Source organism: Rhinatrema bivittatum, chromosome 13 (genome assembly GCF_901001135.1).
Source record: "Rhinatrema bivittatum chromosome 13, aRhiBiv1.1, whole genome shotgun sequence".
NCBI classification, from domain to species: domain Eukaryota; kingdom Metazoa; phylum Chordata; class Amphibia; order Gymnophiona; family Rhinatrematidae; genus Rhinatrema; species Rhinatrema bivittatum.
In genome coordinates, this window is record NC_042627.1 from 73,402,691 (window position 1) to 73,418,722 (window position 16,032).

A 16,032-nucleotide genomic window follows, 5' to 3' on the forward strand; every position below is an offset into this window, starting at 1 on the left:
CTTTTTCCAATGGCAGTTTTCCAGTCTGAAGTTGGGAAGTGATACCCTTCCTGGACGCTCAGATTCCACCTGCATGTCATGTGGGTTTACATTATTCTCATTCATATTTAGAGGTAACCTTGTGTTCAGCTGTGAGAAAAGTAAGAGCAGAAAAGTTAGATGTTATAAATCATTTTTCCCATTTTCTAGGAAGCATGCTTAGAAAATGCAGATCTCTGGGGTCTGGAGGCGTCAAGTTTCATTCAGATGTGAAGTAGGACACAACGAGTCTTAAATCTCGGTGCTTATTTACGCAGCTGGTTACAAGATCCATGCCGGCTACCTTTTGGAGGTGTGCGGCTTCCATCGTGATTCCAAGCTTCTTCTTACAGCCCGGGTCAGACATGGGTCGCATTTATCCTCAAACTCATGCAGAGGATGATTTTCAAAGTAAATGGTGGTTTCCCTTTGAAAATTCGGGGGAACGTGGGCGCTTTTATGCCCGTGCAGTTTGCAGGTGAAAATTAAACGGGGGTAAAGTACTTATGGGAATTCCAAAATTAGACCCCACCCCTGCCTGCGTTACAGCTGCACACCTGGGGGCGGGGGGAGGATCTTCAGAAGGCACTTTCACACACAGAAAATCATTTGAGAATTGCCCTGTCCGTTCATTTTCAGTAGAAGGCCAATTATTAAATACTTGGAAGCTATTTCCTGTGCGTGGGTGACGGCGAGAGGAGTAAATTAAAGAGCTGGGGATGGTTTCTGGTTTTTAAATTTTGTTGATAAAAGGGACATCAGGCACGAGATAACATTGGAATCACTTTTGGTGAGTAGCTATGAGTATTTTGTGGCCGGGTTGCTTTTTCCTTTTTTTTTTCTCTTGCATCGTTCTAACATTCTTTCTTTGTCCTAGCGTTGCGCCCTTCGGCTCGTTGAGATTTCTCCTCTTACCTGGTATCCAAGCCAGTTCCTGTAATGAAATCAAATCTCAGGTACCTACAAGCATGCCTGCAGGTGCCTGGGAGAATTTAAAGAGTCTTATTATCTCTCTGTCAATATCCCCCTCTGAATAGTATTTCAAAGCCCAAAAGTTTGGTAAAGAGAAATACAGGGGAAAAAGTGCAGTCACATCATTACCCGTGGCAAGGTCGTGGACTCGAAGCAGTTACTGCATCAGTGAACCTGAGAGTTTTATTTCTGCCGCCAGCATTCATATGTAGGAGGATATCCCAGGGAGCTGCTGCCAAGCTTCCTGGTTTTTGTGGAGGGAGACTTTAGGTCAGACCCTGCTCTCCTGCGGCGTCCTGGGACTTCTAGTGGGGGCAGAATGCACTGAGCTGCGAGCCTTCCTGGCCTGGAGCCTTTCCTTCCAGTTACTGAGTCACTCGGCAGCTCTGGCGGCGGCAGCCAGGCCATTCCTCCCGCCGATTACTGACATCCCAGCATCCCTGCGGCAGGGTTGTGTCTCTGAGGCAGCCGGGGGCACCAGGCAGGCAGGTTTGGGCGGCTGCACACAGTGCCGGCTCCTCCCCTCTAATTGGCTCAGGGCTTTGTTTCTCTCTGTGGGCAGGAAGTCAGAAGCGCAGCCCCCTGTGCCTGTCCTGCCGCCGCTGCTCTTCCAACATCAGCCCGAGCTGCAGGACGCCGTGCGGCTCCGTCTGCGGCCGGGCGGAGGGGTGGGGGCCCCCCCATGCTGAGCACGTGCAGGTAAGAGAGGAGCTGCTCTGCTGGAAAGCCTGACTTTTAAAAGTGGGCCAGGTTTTGCCCGGGGATGCGGAGGGGGAGGCAGACGGCTTGGAACCGAGCTAGGGCGAGGACCCGTGAAGAGATACAGGAAGTGGGGTCCTTTTTTACCCCCAGAAAGTGAGAGCCTGGGGAACCCCCGAGGAGCCGCTCGTGCATTCCGGCCGCGGTTTTGTGGTTGGGAGTGCGCGGCTTGGCCGGGGTGGATGCTCCCTCGGCTTCACAATTAGGCGCCCTAGGCGTTTGCGCGTCCCTGGGTGCTGGGGCGCCTTCCAGATGTTTTCTCCTGTTCGGGAGCTGTTGCAGTCTGCACTCGTGGGTTTTCTCTTTCCTCTCACGGTCATTTATGAAGACGATGCTGCAATATCGCCTTCGTTTCCTGAACTTTTGAAAGCGATGGGGTGGGGAAGGTTATATTTTTCTTTTAAGGGGGAAGTAGAAAGGGGAAGGTACGGATGATAAGCCCTGCGCCCCTGACTGGGTTTTGCTCTTATTTTGTCTGCCCTTGCCACTTTCCGGATAGACTTTGTCTAGCGTTCAGCCATGCGTTTTGAATGTCTGTGTCAATTACTTTTAGCTCCAAGTTTGAATGAAAAAAACAATTACTGGAATTGCTGTCACCTCGATGAAAAATAGTTGAAAAAAAAAATAAATTTGAGTTCCTTTGAAGTTCCTCCCACTTCTGCAACTGTGAAGCTTTTGTAAACGAATGAGTTCCTGTGCAGAATGCAGATACAGATGAGATGTAAAGGCAAAGGAGCTAAAGCACGGGATAACAGGAGAGGCCGAGGGGCCGGGAGGTGGGGAGGGAAAAGCACACACGGGAATTCCCATAAGTACTTTCCACCTGCAAAGTACACAGGCATAAAAGCACCTGCGTAATTAACCAGGAGCCAGGAGACCTGAGTTCAAATCTAGCTTCCAACCCTCCTTGTGCCTTTCCTAAGCCACTTTAAATCCAGTTGCCTCAGGTACCCAGCAAAGAGCAAGCTGTTTGGGGCAGGGACTTCTTGCACTTGTCTGCAATGTAACCCTGGTTTAATAGGTATGGACCTTATTAATACTCACAGCCCTGGATGTTTGCTTCCTCTGGAGCATCTCAGACTTCTGTTACGATTTCCGCTACTTGTGTTTTGTTATCTACACTTCTCTACTGAATGCCCCTCTCTGGGCTTCATCTGGCTTTCTGATATTGTATCGTGCATGAAGCAGAGCAGGATTTTGGGCAGCTGCAGCTTTGGTTCTTATCTGTTTGGTTCGTTTTGAGGTCTGCACGTATGAAGTATTGAATGTGAAGTTATGGATCTCATTAACATAAACAAAGAAAGCAGGAACTGCTAAGGAAAGCGGCGTATGGGAAATAAATAAGATTTAGTTAACAATGGTTTAAAAAAATAATAATAATAATCAAATCAGAAGTGAAAGTGCCAGGGCCGGTCCCAGGCCTCTGTGGCGGTGCTGTGACCTGGGCTTCATTTCCGAGGCCAGCCGGTGCTGGAGATTGTACGGAGACGGCATTCAAGGTCCCCAGGGGGGGAGAGAGCCCCAGCCATTGCGAGACAGAGGTAATTAGTGGGCCAGATTGAGGATGCACGCATGGCAGCTTCCAGAGGAAGCTGTGCTCTGAAGCCCTTGGCCCTGGATTGTTGTCGTGATGACCGTGCTAGTCATGGGTTAAAAATTAAAATTGGAAAGCTCCCTCTTATCTCCACATAACAGTGTAAACCCGTTTCAGATTTGAGCTGGGAGCCAACATGAGCAGGACCAAACAGAAAAAGGGAGCGATGACGATCGCCGGAATTAAAAAGACAGTAGTAATACTATTCATTTACTTTTGGGCTAGCGGTTTTCACCAGGGGGGGATTGGCCTATCGGGGGGGGATCGGGCATCCCCCCCGGTGGGCCGGTGGTGCTAGTCATGTGGTCTGCCGAGCGCGGCCGTGACGGAGCCGCCCCTCGGCAGACCTCGTGGTATCTCCTGGGCCGGCCTGGGTGGCGAATCCCCCTGGGCCGGTCTTCAGCGGGAATCCGCCCCTGGTTTTCACCTGTTCCTCTGAATTGGAACTGGTTTCCACTGGACTGCGGCATCATGAGACCTCATTCCCATGTATCCAGGTTCCCCCCCTCCCCACCCACTTTATATATCCTCCCAGCTCAGTGCACTCATTGCAGCAATGGTGCTGGACTAGAGGACACACGGCTCTGTCCGTTGCCCAGCTAATGCGGACCCAGGGCTGGTTTTAGGGGCTGCTGGGCCCAGGATGAATCAGAGTGGGACCCCAGAAAGCTCCACCACCCCCCCATGCTGACAGGAATTTACAGTGCTAGGTGCAGGGTTACTATGGCAGCGCAGGGCCCACAAAGCATGGAGCCGAGGACAGTAACCCCCCACTCCATCAACAAGGGTCACCCTATGGGGTCAAAGTCTGGCAACAAGATGTTTCTTGTTGAGTGGTGACTGGAACTCCCTCCCTCCAGCTCATCCCTGGCCTTGGTCAGTGTGGGAAGCAAGGTCTTGACCTGGGAACTGAACCCACTGTGGAAAGCAGAGACCTCTGCGTGGGGGCACAGTCACATCGGAGAATTAACTGGGGCGGTCAGTTTCTTCCTACTTATGGCTCTTGCTGATAACAGAAAAGTGGAAACAAATACAGAAACTGAAGGGAATTAAATAAACCAAAAACAGGCCAGTCTCCGGAATTAGGATGCCCTAAAACCGAAGGCTTCTGGTGACAATACCAAGAGCAGAAAGCTTGGGATTTTTAAAAGAGTCTTATTACAATCCTACGATTTTTACGTATTTGTTCTGCTCATATTTTCCTGTGGGCTTTTTTTTTTTTTCCCCCTTTTTAAAAAAAATCTAGGATTATGCAATTCAACCGGAGCTATTCTTTACAGATGTGGCACTGAGTTCTGAACAGCAGCCAACAACAATCCCATACAGGTGCAGTCCTGGTGAGCGTATTTACTTGGGTGATGTTCAGACACATACCCCAATGGTCCACACTGTAAACCTCATGTCCTCACAGAGTAAACAGGAGATTAATGGCCAAAACAAAGGCCATACTGAATTACTAGGAAGGTTGTTTTAAGGCCAAAAGGAGGGGCTAGGGATCTTATTTCAGAAAAGGCTGCTGGGTTTCACACAGGCTGTAACAAAACCAACACATAAGGATGGTCGTGTTCTAGTCTCTCTCTCTCTCCCCCCCCCTCCCCCCCAGAAACGAATGGCTCCTTCTTAGGGATACATCAATTTCCCTAGTGATCAATTGTAGCTTGTGTGAGCTTTTGAAAGTACCGGTAGTAAAGGTTTTCAGTTACCCGTTTCCTCAAATTTTTATTAAATCTGTTTGAAATTGTGAAAGATTTTCCTCTTATTTCTTTATTAAAATTAGCCATTACTGTCGTATTTTCTGGTGCACAAGGTGTATAGGTCGCACCCCTGCCTAAACAGGATCTTTGCTGGAAAAATCCATAGCTAAGTCACACTGGTGGATAACATGCGCCTTTCCATGCCCCCTTTGACTGGTGCAGCACTAGTGGTTGATGGCGCGCTGGTGGATCATGTGTACAAGGCGCGTTGTGGTGGGGCACACGTGCACATGTGCACAGCGTATCACGGCCAAACGGGAGAGAGAGCAAGGCGTGTGATGGCGGGGCATATGTGCGGATGCGCACAGCGTGTGGCAGATTAATTGGAGAGAGAGGGAGAAAAATGCAGCAGGTGTATAAAAAAAATCATAGGTATATAAGTCGCACCTATGATATTTTGGAAAAGAAACTGTGGTGGAATATAAATACAAATAGATGGATAAGTTCTTCGAGGAGAAATCCATTCACTGCTATTAATCAAGTTGACTTAGGAATGGCCTCTGCTATTACTGGCAACAGTAGCATGGAATAGACTTAGTCTTTGGGTACTTGCCAGGTTCTTGTGGCCTGGTTTGGCCTCTGTTGGAAACAGGATGCTGGGCTTGATGGACCCTTGGTCTGACCCAGTATGGCAATTTCTTATGTCCTTATGGTCCTTATCGTACTACTCTATGCTTTCTCTGTTCTGTGGTAATGGTTCAATCAAAGGCATTGTAGCCTTCACAGATTCCCTATTCCTCCACAACTTAAGAATTTTTCTCCAGTATTATGTACAAGCAATGAGTCTTAGGCCTTGGATTTACTAAGATGGTAACTTTTAGACAGCCGCACAAGCGTGCACGTACGCACGTATGGCAGCTTGTGTGAATAGACACCACTATTTTCTAACATAAGCACGTATTTGCGTGCATGTTATAAAATTGGCTGTATATGTGGTCATGTGTGCACAGTTTTTTATATGGATGCATGCAAATGCTGCCTCTATTTCATAAGTGGGGGATTTTGCTAGGTACATGTGCTGACGCAAATACCCATTTCCCCAGTTCATTCCCAATTTGCCACGGTAAAGGATAGGACTTCCTATCCCCCCTAGCTAGATAGCCTCCCATTTAGCCTATTACCCACTGACTAACCCTAGTTTTTTTATTTTACAACTTACACGCCATCTGTAGGAGGAATAAAGTTACACAGTAGGGGACCCTAGTATGCGCTTGTGAGCGTAAATACTTACATGCATGCTTCAGGATAGAGACCTGGTATAGTACCTTAAAAGAGAGAAACTCTTTATTAGATTGTGTCCTTGGAGGTGCACTGCTTAATTTTGATAAGTAATTATCTCACTATAGAAGGAGTGTGTAAATAATGGATAGATAAAAACCTTTGGATTTCGTGTGGAATGTACAGACTTTCAGGACTGAACTGAGAAAAGTCATTATTTGGGCCAGATAAATTTGGGTCATTTGCAACTCAACTTCTATAAATCTGAAGCCCTCAAGGCTCAACACGCATCCCCGTGTTTATCTGACTTGGATGTTCAGTATTCAGAAATGTGTGGTTTCTTCCTTCAATACCCTTTTGCCAAGGGCTGCAGATGAAAGCATTATAAATATATGGCTCCCTTTCTTATAAAGATGAATAAACAAGCCTGAAGGTACAGTACATTGAAGGCACACAATCCTCTTACCGGTACTTAGCTAAACTTGTTTAATTTGTTTTAGCATGAGAAGGCATTATAAAGCACCAGGAAGTATTCCATCAGGTTGCAGAACTAAATGACCATCTGAGACCTTCTTCTCAGCCACGCTAAAAGGACATCAGCAACTAACTGTTAAGCCAGTGAAGCGCACGCCACTCTGCATGCCCCTTTGTCATCCGAATGACAGAGAAGGTTTGGTCAGCAAGCTTAAGGGTTCTGAAAGTACCTGGACCTGCTGTGGGGTTTAAGGCTTTTCCTCATTCTGTGTCTTTGGGAAAAATAAAGTTTAGCATACATCTGGCCCTTTCTTCTTTCGGGTTTGTTCTTAGAGTATGTATATACTGCAGGAATCTCGCTTTTACGGCCCATTTTCTGTTTCTGCCAATCACACTTTGTCTCCGCACTTGTTTACTTTTGTTTTCAAGTGCGCTTCTTTGGTGTCAGTAGACCTCTAAGGCATGACCCTGATTACGGAAGATACCGTGCCGCACCCCCTGAAGTAGACAGAACAATGCTTATCTTTGAATGCACCACACAGCTTCGGATCACACCTCCTAAACAACATCCCTCCCCACAGAATGCAACGCACTGGGGCCCCTTCTACGCAACCTCGGATGTCAGCTGAGTCAATGCTGCATTCTCGAGCAGGTGCAGGATAGTCTCCCATCTTGCAGCTAGTTTTCCCTTCCTTAACTCAGCCAACTCAGTTCTGAAGACCATGGCTGTCAGTGAGGGATGTTGCCAAGTTCATTAGATGGGTTCCTGCTTCACAAACTTCTTCCAGGTATAGCAAGTACAGTAAACATCTAGATAAAAAATTACAGGTGCAACTGAAACCTGCACTGTATCTTAAAACCTGGAATCCTCTAGGCAATTAATTCTTTTCCTACTGTTGATGCATACTTACAGTTTCTTCACTAACAAAGCCACCAAGTCCTGTAGAGCACTGAATGACCTATCAAACCTCATAGAGGTTATGCTTGGGGTACCACAGTGGACATGACAAGCGCATCAAGTCAGTCCCCTGACACTGTATCCTACCTGTACTAAAAGATGGGATGTGTCATTCAATAAATAAACCAAATGGCATTGTCAAGGCTACTGAGGATCCATTGGGAAGATTGTATCACAAATCTGTTCAGTAATAGGACATGGCCGGCAAATTTTACTGAAAGAATAAGGCTGTGCTTAACTTTACTTCTGCTGTGGATGGCATGGAAGTCCTAAAACAAAAATAAAACTAGGCCAGTCAGCAGGGTTTTAAGGATAGGGGCCAACAGGGTAATGGGGAGGCTAATTAACTGGGGGGGGGGGGGGGTGTTAGGAAGTCCTATCCTTTGCCTGCGTGAACTGGGAATGAACCGGGGAAACTGGTAATTGGGCGTGTCTACTAAAATCCCCCCCAGTTACTCAGTAAAGGCAGCATCTGTGTGCATTCATATAAAATTGTGCACACGTACGTGCGTACAGCCTGTTTTATACCATGCGTGCACGTATGCATGAATGTTATAGTACGGCCACGTCCTTTGGCGCGAGCCGGCAGAAGCGCGGCTATGTGCGCCCACATGGCTTTTTCAAAGTTACTGTCCCTTTGAACCAAAAAATAAAACAAAAGAAACACTTTGGGGCTGCGCATCCCTATCCATCAATAGGCATACGATAAAATAACAAGCAAAGATCTAATCATTAACCTTCAGAAACAGAAAGCAAGGCTAAACAACAGATTTAATAAGCTTTCTAAATACCAGGTATTCATTCATCACATGTAACTTCCTGGTGACCCGCATTAGCCACTGTCAGACACAAGATGTTGGGCTCGAAGGACCTGTGCTCTAACCTTACATGGCCCATCTTATGATCTGATGTTCTAATACTTTGCTGAAATGCACTTTTTGTATGCAAATTCCAAAGAAGTGGACCAGCACAGGATTTTACTGGTAAACTTCTTGGTAATCATTGATTTTTTTTTTTTGCTTTCCCTTTTGTAAATAATTCTTTGTGCTTACTGCAGATTTTCTTGAATTGCATTGCCATTTTATTTATTTAGTTTTATTTATATTCCGGTTTTTTTCGGCACTTCAAAGTGGATAGCATTCAGGTACTGTAGGTATTTTTTCTTGTCAGCACCAACGTTTTCCCCCCTTCAGCTTTGAGTCTCTTAATCCCATTTTTACACTTTCGCCTGTTACTAATATAAAAAGGGTTTTGACACCTTCTTCTATCATATTAGGTATTTCCTTACGTTTGTACTTCTTTCTCCTGACTAGAAAACAGAAATGACAGCAGAAATCGACCAAATGTTCCACCCAGTCTGCCCCACAAGCCTACGTCAGTATCTGCTGCGCCGTGCAGGTTACCCTCCTGCTTATCAGCTTCCCAGACCATAAAAGTCAGGGCCCTCGGATGCTGCTTGAATCCAATTTCCCTTAACCATTGCCGAAAGCAGAGAGCAATGTTGGAGCTGCATCAAACGTATCAGGCTTAGTGATTAAGGGTATTCAGCACCGCATCAGCAAGTTCCCCCCATGTTTACTTGTTCCCCAAATCGTAAAAGTCGGGGCGTTCGTTGGTTGCTGTCTGACTCCAGTTCCCCTTTTCTCACTGCCTTTATCCAGGTTCTCTTAGCCTTTCCAGATATTGTTCTCTCTCTCTTTCTGCAATCTGTTGAAGATGCTAAGCATTTGTTTAACCTTTAGAAAAGGCGTGAACATGTATTTGTTTTCTGAAATGAAGAAAAGATCTGAAAAGGTGAAGCACTGAAGAGAGGGTCACCCGATCCCCTGGGAGTACAAGATAATATATCTGTTGTAATTAGGTTAGGGAATGAAAAAGACATTCCCTAATTCCTGGTTGTTTTTTCCTCTTTGTCTTTACATAGAATGGCCACAACATTGGTGGAATGGGTAGCAATGCTTACACCTGCTGATTTTAGTATTGTGTTTGGCTGGTCATGGGTCTGTCCCGTGACTGGCTGCCATGAAGGCTTGACACGCCATGCTAGGGCCGTCGCTCAGCTGAGCGGGGCATCCCTAGGCACGCGTGCGTGGCTTGAGCACATTTATAGGGCCCGCGGCGGGAAATCCTCCATTGTGCCCTGAGATGACATCATGGGCCTTCCACTATTTAAGGCCTGCTCTGCCCTGCCTCAGACACCTCGGCAATAGGTCAGACTCCCTGGAGTAGCTTTTTGCCACATCATTCATGGTTCCTGATCCTGCTTCTGTTCCCTATGTCTTGCCTTTGTGCTCCTGTGTTTTTGGAGTTCTTGCATCCTTGTCTTCCTTCGGTGTCTTCCCGCTGTGCTGACCTTGCCTTCCTTCCTTCAGATTGACTCCTCGGCTTGACGTTGGACTTCTTCTTGACCATTGTGGATTTCTGCCTGCCTTGTGACCTCTGCTTGCTTCTCGTCTTCCTGAACACTGCCTGCCTCGTCCTCTGCCTCTTTCTCATCTTGCTGTTTGCTGCCTGCCCTGACCTCTGCTTAGGTTGCTGGCCAACCTAAGCAGAGGTCTGCACCTCTGTCCAGCAGGCCCCGGCACCCAAGGGCTCAACCTAAGGGGAATGTGGGCTGGTAGTGGTGAAGTTCTATTGGGTCTCTTTTCCATCCAGCTCCGCCTGCTGATGGTGGGTACATGCAGGGCTCCTTTCTGTGGGGAGCACCAACCTCACCTCAGTCCAAGGGTCCACATCCGCTACGTTTAGTTCTAATAAAGTCAAAGCATTGGCCTGATTCTGGAGGATTAGAATTGGGTTTAAATGGGGCATTTAAGATAATGGGGTACATTGTCACTTGATGCTATGTGATATATATTTATAGTCTGTTATAGACATGAGGCCTGTCGAGACCTTGTGAGCTATTTTGATGTTCAGTCTGGTGCAGCTAGGAGACATTTAATGATAGGTTATTACAACATCTAAGATATATCTTATCTGTGTTTAAATTGTAAATCCCTTTGATCACATGCCAAAAAGGCAATTAATAATTAAATTAAAAAGTCAGAAGAATAAAAGCAATAATATAATAGACTATATAGTAAACAGTAAAAACAAATACAAAGCCACAAAGTAATAAAAGAAAATCAAATAAGAACATAAGAACAACAACTTAAAACTTTGCCAAATAACCAATAACTGAAGACTAAATAATCTTTTGTGAGGTGAACTTCCCCCAGGAAGAGAATTCCATAAAGGGAGGATAGTGCACAAGAAAGCCTGCCTATTAGTTCTCATAAGTTTTGTCTCTTAAGGAAAGAACCAATAAAATGGCCTCTTTGGCTGCTCTTAATTGTTAGGGTGATACACAATTAGGCAAACAATTGGATAAGTAGCTCGATTCTTGGTCGCTTAAAGCCATAAAGGTTAGGGCCGTAAATTGTTGCTAGAGTTCCCAAAACTAGATCCTGACCACACCCAAGTTGCTGCATTTTGAATAAGTTGAAGAAAATGCGATGCCTTTAGGCACAGACTTACTGAGGTGTAAATCAACCATCCTGGGTCTTTAGCTTTTACCTTTAGAAATATCTGAATGCCTGTGTCATATCCCTTTTGTACCTGCTCTTCTCTAGGGGATGCATATTTAGGTCCATATTAATATGGTTTTTGGTTTAATCCCTGCATTAAAGAATTCTTTAGTACATGAGGTTTGGAATGTGTTTTTGTTTTTCCTTTGAGCCACATTCAAAGATGTTATCTATGTGCAGATAGGAGACATTTAATATAATATATAATACATACTTCTACAAGTACTCTGATGCTCACAGATCGCCGCGCTCTGAACACTGCAACTTTAAAGACCATGAAGAAATTTATGCTATAAAATCACTTTGGGATTACAGAAATACCCTGTAGGCAGAATTTTTTTTTTTTTTTCCCCCATCGAAACACTGGCCTATGTCGGGCTTAGCGGGTCTGAATTGATGGCGTCACTCTCATAAGACATAAAAGATAAGCACGTGATTTGTTCTTGTAAGGATAAAAAATGTATGCCCATAGTGGTTTTTTGAGAATTTATCTAGAGCAAGGCTTAGAAAAAACATTTTACATGCAAAAATTAAAAAAAAAAGTATGGACTGACCTGTGATTCAACTAACGTGTGAAAATTTATGTTCACACAGTTACAAGGTCGCATTTATTGGCACTACAGTATTTAATATGAAGGATTACAAGGTGTGGCTAGTCAATCTTAATACAGTACTTGGCTAGCTGGTAAGAAATCAGAGCTGATTGCCGAGCTTTTATATATATAAATATTTAAATCCTTGCAAAATTAGTTGGAATGCTCCAAATGAGTTGTGAAATCATGGAAGACTTAAACGATGGCATTGTTGTTCCTTCATCTGAATTTACTTAGTGTACCTAGGATATAATGAATACTTCAGTATTTTGGCATTTTAAATACAATTGTAGTTTGTTAAACTTTCTGGAGTTTATACGAGGTGACCCTTAATGTTTTCTGTTCTTTTCAATCAGCATTGTTTTTGGTCTCCCATCTCTTGGTCTTTTATGCCCCCGTTTTCATGTTAATATTGATAGATTCTTATTTATAACTGAAGTACTTGGAGATCTGAACATAGGGACAGTAACTTTAAAACAGCTGCGCGGCTGCACATTTACCTGCATATGCCGCCTCACGCCAAAGGATGTGGCCATTTTATAACATACACGCCTATATGCGCACATGGCATAAAATAGGCTATACGCATGTATATATAGGGACAATAGCAAATGCCACATCTATCGCGTAAGTGGGGGGATTATAATAGACGCGCACTGACTCAATTACCAATTTCTCCAGTTCATTCCCAGTTCACCCAGGAAAATGATAGGACTTCCTACCCCCTCCCCCCCCCAGTTAATTAGCCTCCCTTTTACCCTATTTCCAACAATTTATAATCTGAAGTTTTGCATTACTTCCTGTAACTACTTGCCTGAATGTTGTATCACTTTACCATATACGTTTATAGCAATATGCTCTTTATGTGATGTCCTTAGATAATGCATCCAACACTCACTGTGGAATTATATGAGTAAGGCTAGTTTTCCTGATATTGTAGCTCTAGCTCGCTTTTAACATGAGACAAGCACAGGGGTTTTTGTCTTTTTGTGGGCAGGGAGGTTAGTGGGGGTGTGGATAGTCTCCAAGACCCTCTGTTGAAGAAACAACACAATTTTAGTTCTTAAAATCACCAAGGCAATCTAGGCACGGTACAGCAAAAGTTATACAATACATTTGAACATAAATATCAAATATACAACAAAATAATCAATCCCCATTATTCCTCTCCAACTCCTCCCATGCAGAAAATAAGTGACACAATAACTAATTCAAGATTAAAACAACAGAACCATGCTGAAATTATATAAAAAAAGATAATGACACCATATTCCACGACTATAAGCTTTAATCCCCTACTTTATCAACTACCTAGTTTTTGGCATCCAATCTAGATGTACATAATGTAAACATACATAGACTCAAAGAGCCCATCTACCCAGAGGGATATGCCTGGCAAAAATGCCTAGTCTTGAGGTACTTCTGAAAAGACAATTCTTTGCCGAAAGGAAACAGTATAAGCACTGGCAGTCAGATGCAAAGCATTGATAAGGAAGGCAAAAAGAGAATTTGAAAAGAAGCCTGCCATGCAACCACTCATAATAAAATCTTTTTCAGGTACATTCAAAGGAAAAAGCCTGTGAGGGAGTCAGTTGGCCCATTAGATGATCAAGGAGTAAAAGGAGCACTTAGGGAATATAAAGCCATAGCAGAAAGACTAAATGAATTATTTGCTTCAGTATTCACTGAGGTAAGAGATTATACCCATGCCAGAAATGATATTCAAAAGTGATGATTCAGAGGAACAAACAAATCTCAGTGAACCTGGAAGATGTACTAGGGCAAATTGACAAACTAAAGAGTAGCAAATCACTTGGACCAGATAGTATACATCCCAGGGTGCTGAAGGAACTGAGAACTGAAATTACGGACCTGCTATTGGACATATTTAAACTATCAATAACATCATCTATGGTACCTGAAGACCTCCAGTAATTTTCCTTGAGATACGCGATTGCAAATCCTGCCTGATCGTCTAGATCAGGGGTAGGAAAACTATAGTCCACAGGTCCGGCCTGTTATCACCTTTTTTTTTATATCTTGCCTACCTGTTCCCAAGCTCAATTATTTCTGGCCTGCCTGGCATCATCATTGATAGCCCAACATTGTATGCATTATTTTGGACCTTTGATAATATTCATTGGGTTAACAGGAAGAGAAGCAGTCATATGGGAGAAGAGGCAGTTAGCTACTGCCTTTGAGTATCATAAGAAATCGAAACCAGCCACCTCCGTTTTGTGGCAGAATAAGAGGAATCCAGGGTTGTTGAAGGGAAAGGAAAGAAGAAAGGAAGCTTGAAGGTAGGAGTATTCTGGGATCTGACTGGGATCAGACTGCTACATTTCTGCTGGGCAACTGGCAGACCAGAGCTCTGAGGGACCACCCTACCTCTATCCCATTGACTGGTTCTCTGAGGTGGACCCTTCCCTTTCTAACTGATCCCTGATGGGAACTCTAAGCGGACCGTCCAGTGCTGGTGAGAGCCACAAATGAGGCCCCATGTAAAAACAAGCCTAGATGCCTAAATTCCTAATATTATTTAGGGAATCCATTTAACAATATCTTCCCCACCAGAACCTGAGAAGTCCCTATCCTAGCAAACAACACCTCTGAATTAGCAGGGTTTAGTTTCAAATAATGTGAAATAATTTTCAGAAGATTACTGCCAATGGCTATCAAGTAGGCATTAATATTCCATATGGAAGTAATAATATCCTTTCCCACAACAGCCTGAAACTGGGTGTCATCAGCCTATATATGAAATTTGATCCCATAACTTCTGACCAAAAGCACTCAGAAAGATATTAAATAATGCAGGGTACAATCAGACCCTTGAGGAATACCACAGGATATAGATAAGGGGCAGGCTTCCCTGAGCTAGAAACCACCTAATGAACATGATCTGTCAAGAAGGATGTGAACCACTGCAGAATGATTTCTGTCAGCTGTCTGTGGAAAATCTTATGATTGACCAGGTCAATGGCTGCAGAGAAGTCAAAGAGAACCAACAAAGAAGAATTACGCAGATCTCTAGTGCCAATAAGATTATCCATTATGTTAATCCCTAATGGATAATAATGGAACCAACAATGTCTTAGTTACATGATGAGCCCTAAATCCTGATTGATCGGGAATTCTAATAGATGACAATTTATTAGATGTTGCTGCAGTTGGCTCATCTATTCTGAGGTAGATAAATGGTAGTTAAATATTTACAACAATATTTACAGTTCTTCTGGTCAATTAGGTTAGAGGATAGGATTTCCACAACAGTCTGTTTAGAAGTGCAATGGAGATATCCCTTGAAGAAGGACATTATTGCATTTTTATTATGTTTTTTACATATTTGATTTTAGAACATAAGAATGTAAGATATGCCATGCTGGGTCAGACCAAGGGTTCATCAAGCCTGGTATCCTGTTTCTAACAATGATCAATCCGTTACAAGTACTTGGCAAGTGCCCAAACATTAAATAGATTCCATGCTATCAATGCCAGCAACAAGCAGTGGCAATTCCCGCATGATTAACAGCAGTTTATGGACTTCTCCTCCAGGAACATATCCAAACCTTTTTTTTTTTTTTAATTATTTTAAAGTTTTTCAAAATTACAAATATTTAAGAGAAGCAAGCAATCTAGAATAAATGGTCATTAACAAAGAGATCACTGAGCTCTACCATTGTCCGTAGGTAGTGAGGGGCAATAAGCAGAGTATAAACAGAAAAACCATGGTTGGTATGCTCACATCCATAAACCAAAACCTTTTTTAAACCCAGCTACACTAACTGCCTTATCCACATCCTCTGACAATGAATTCCAGAGCTTAATTGTGCATTGAGTGAAAAAGAATTTTTATTATGGCTCATTACTATTAGCCTATGTGAATTTTTAGTGGTTTACCTCTTGTGCTTTTAGGCCTTTGTTTACTTTATATGCTATTTTATTAGAGATGAGTTTGTGTGTGATAGATATTTTATTTTTATATTTGGCTTTTACTTTACGTGCATAAATTTCACTGAAGTTTCACTGAAGTTTCAAAGGTTTTATGCACAAAATGGGCTTTTGAAATATTGCTATGATACTGGCTCCTTTTATACACGTAACTCCATTGAAAATTCACTCCTAT

At 43.7% G+C, this 16,032-nt stretch overlaps 1 protein-coding gene across 1 annotated transcript in view; it reads left to right on the top strand.

Moving 5' to 3' along the window:
• The first annotated feature begins 1,378 nt into the window (after window positions 1–1,378).
• The window catches only part of MCTP2 (multiple C2 and transmembrane domain containing 2), a 181,770-nt gene continuing 167,116 nt past the window's right edge, over window positions 1,379–16,032 (top strand). The window contains exon 1 of the mRNA XM_029575252.1: window positions 1,379–1,689. The gene's annotated coding sequence lies outside the window, so the exon portion shown is untranslated. The remainder of the gene's footprint in view (window positions 1,690–16,032) is intronic.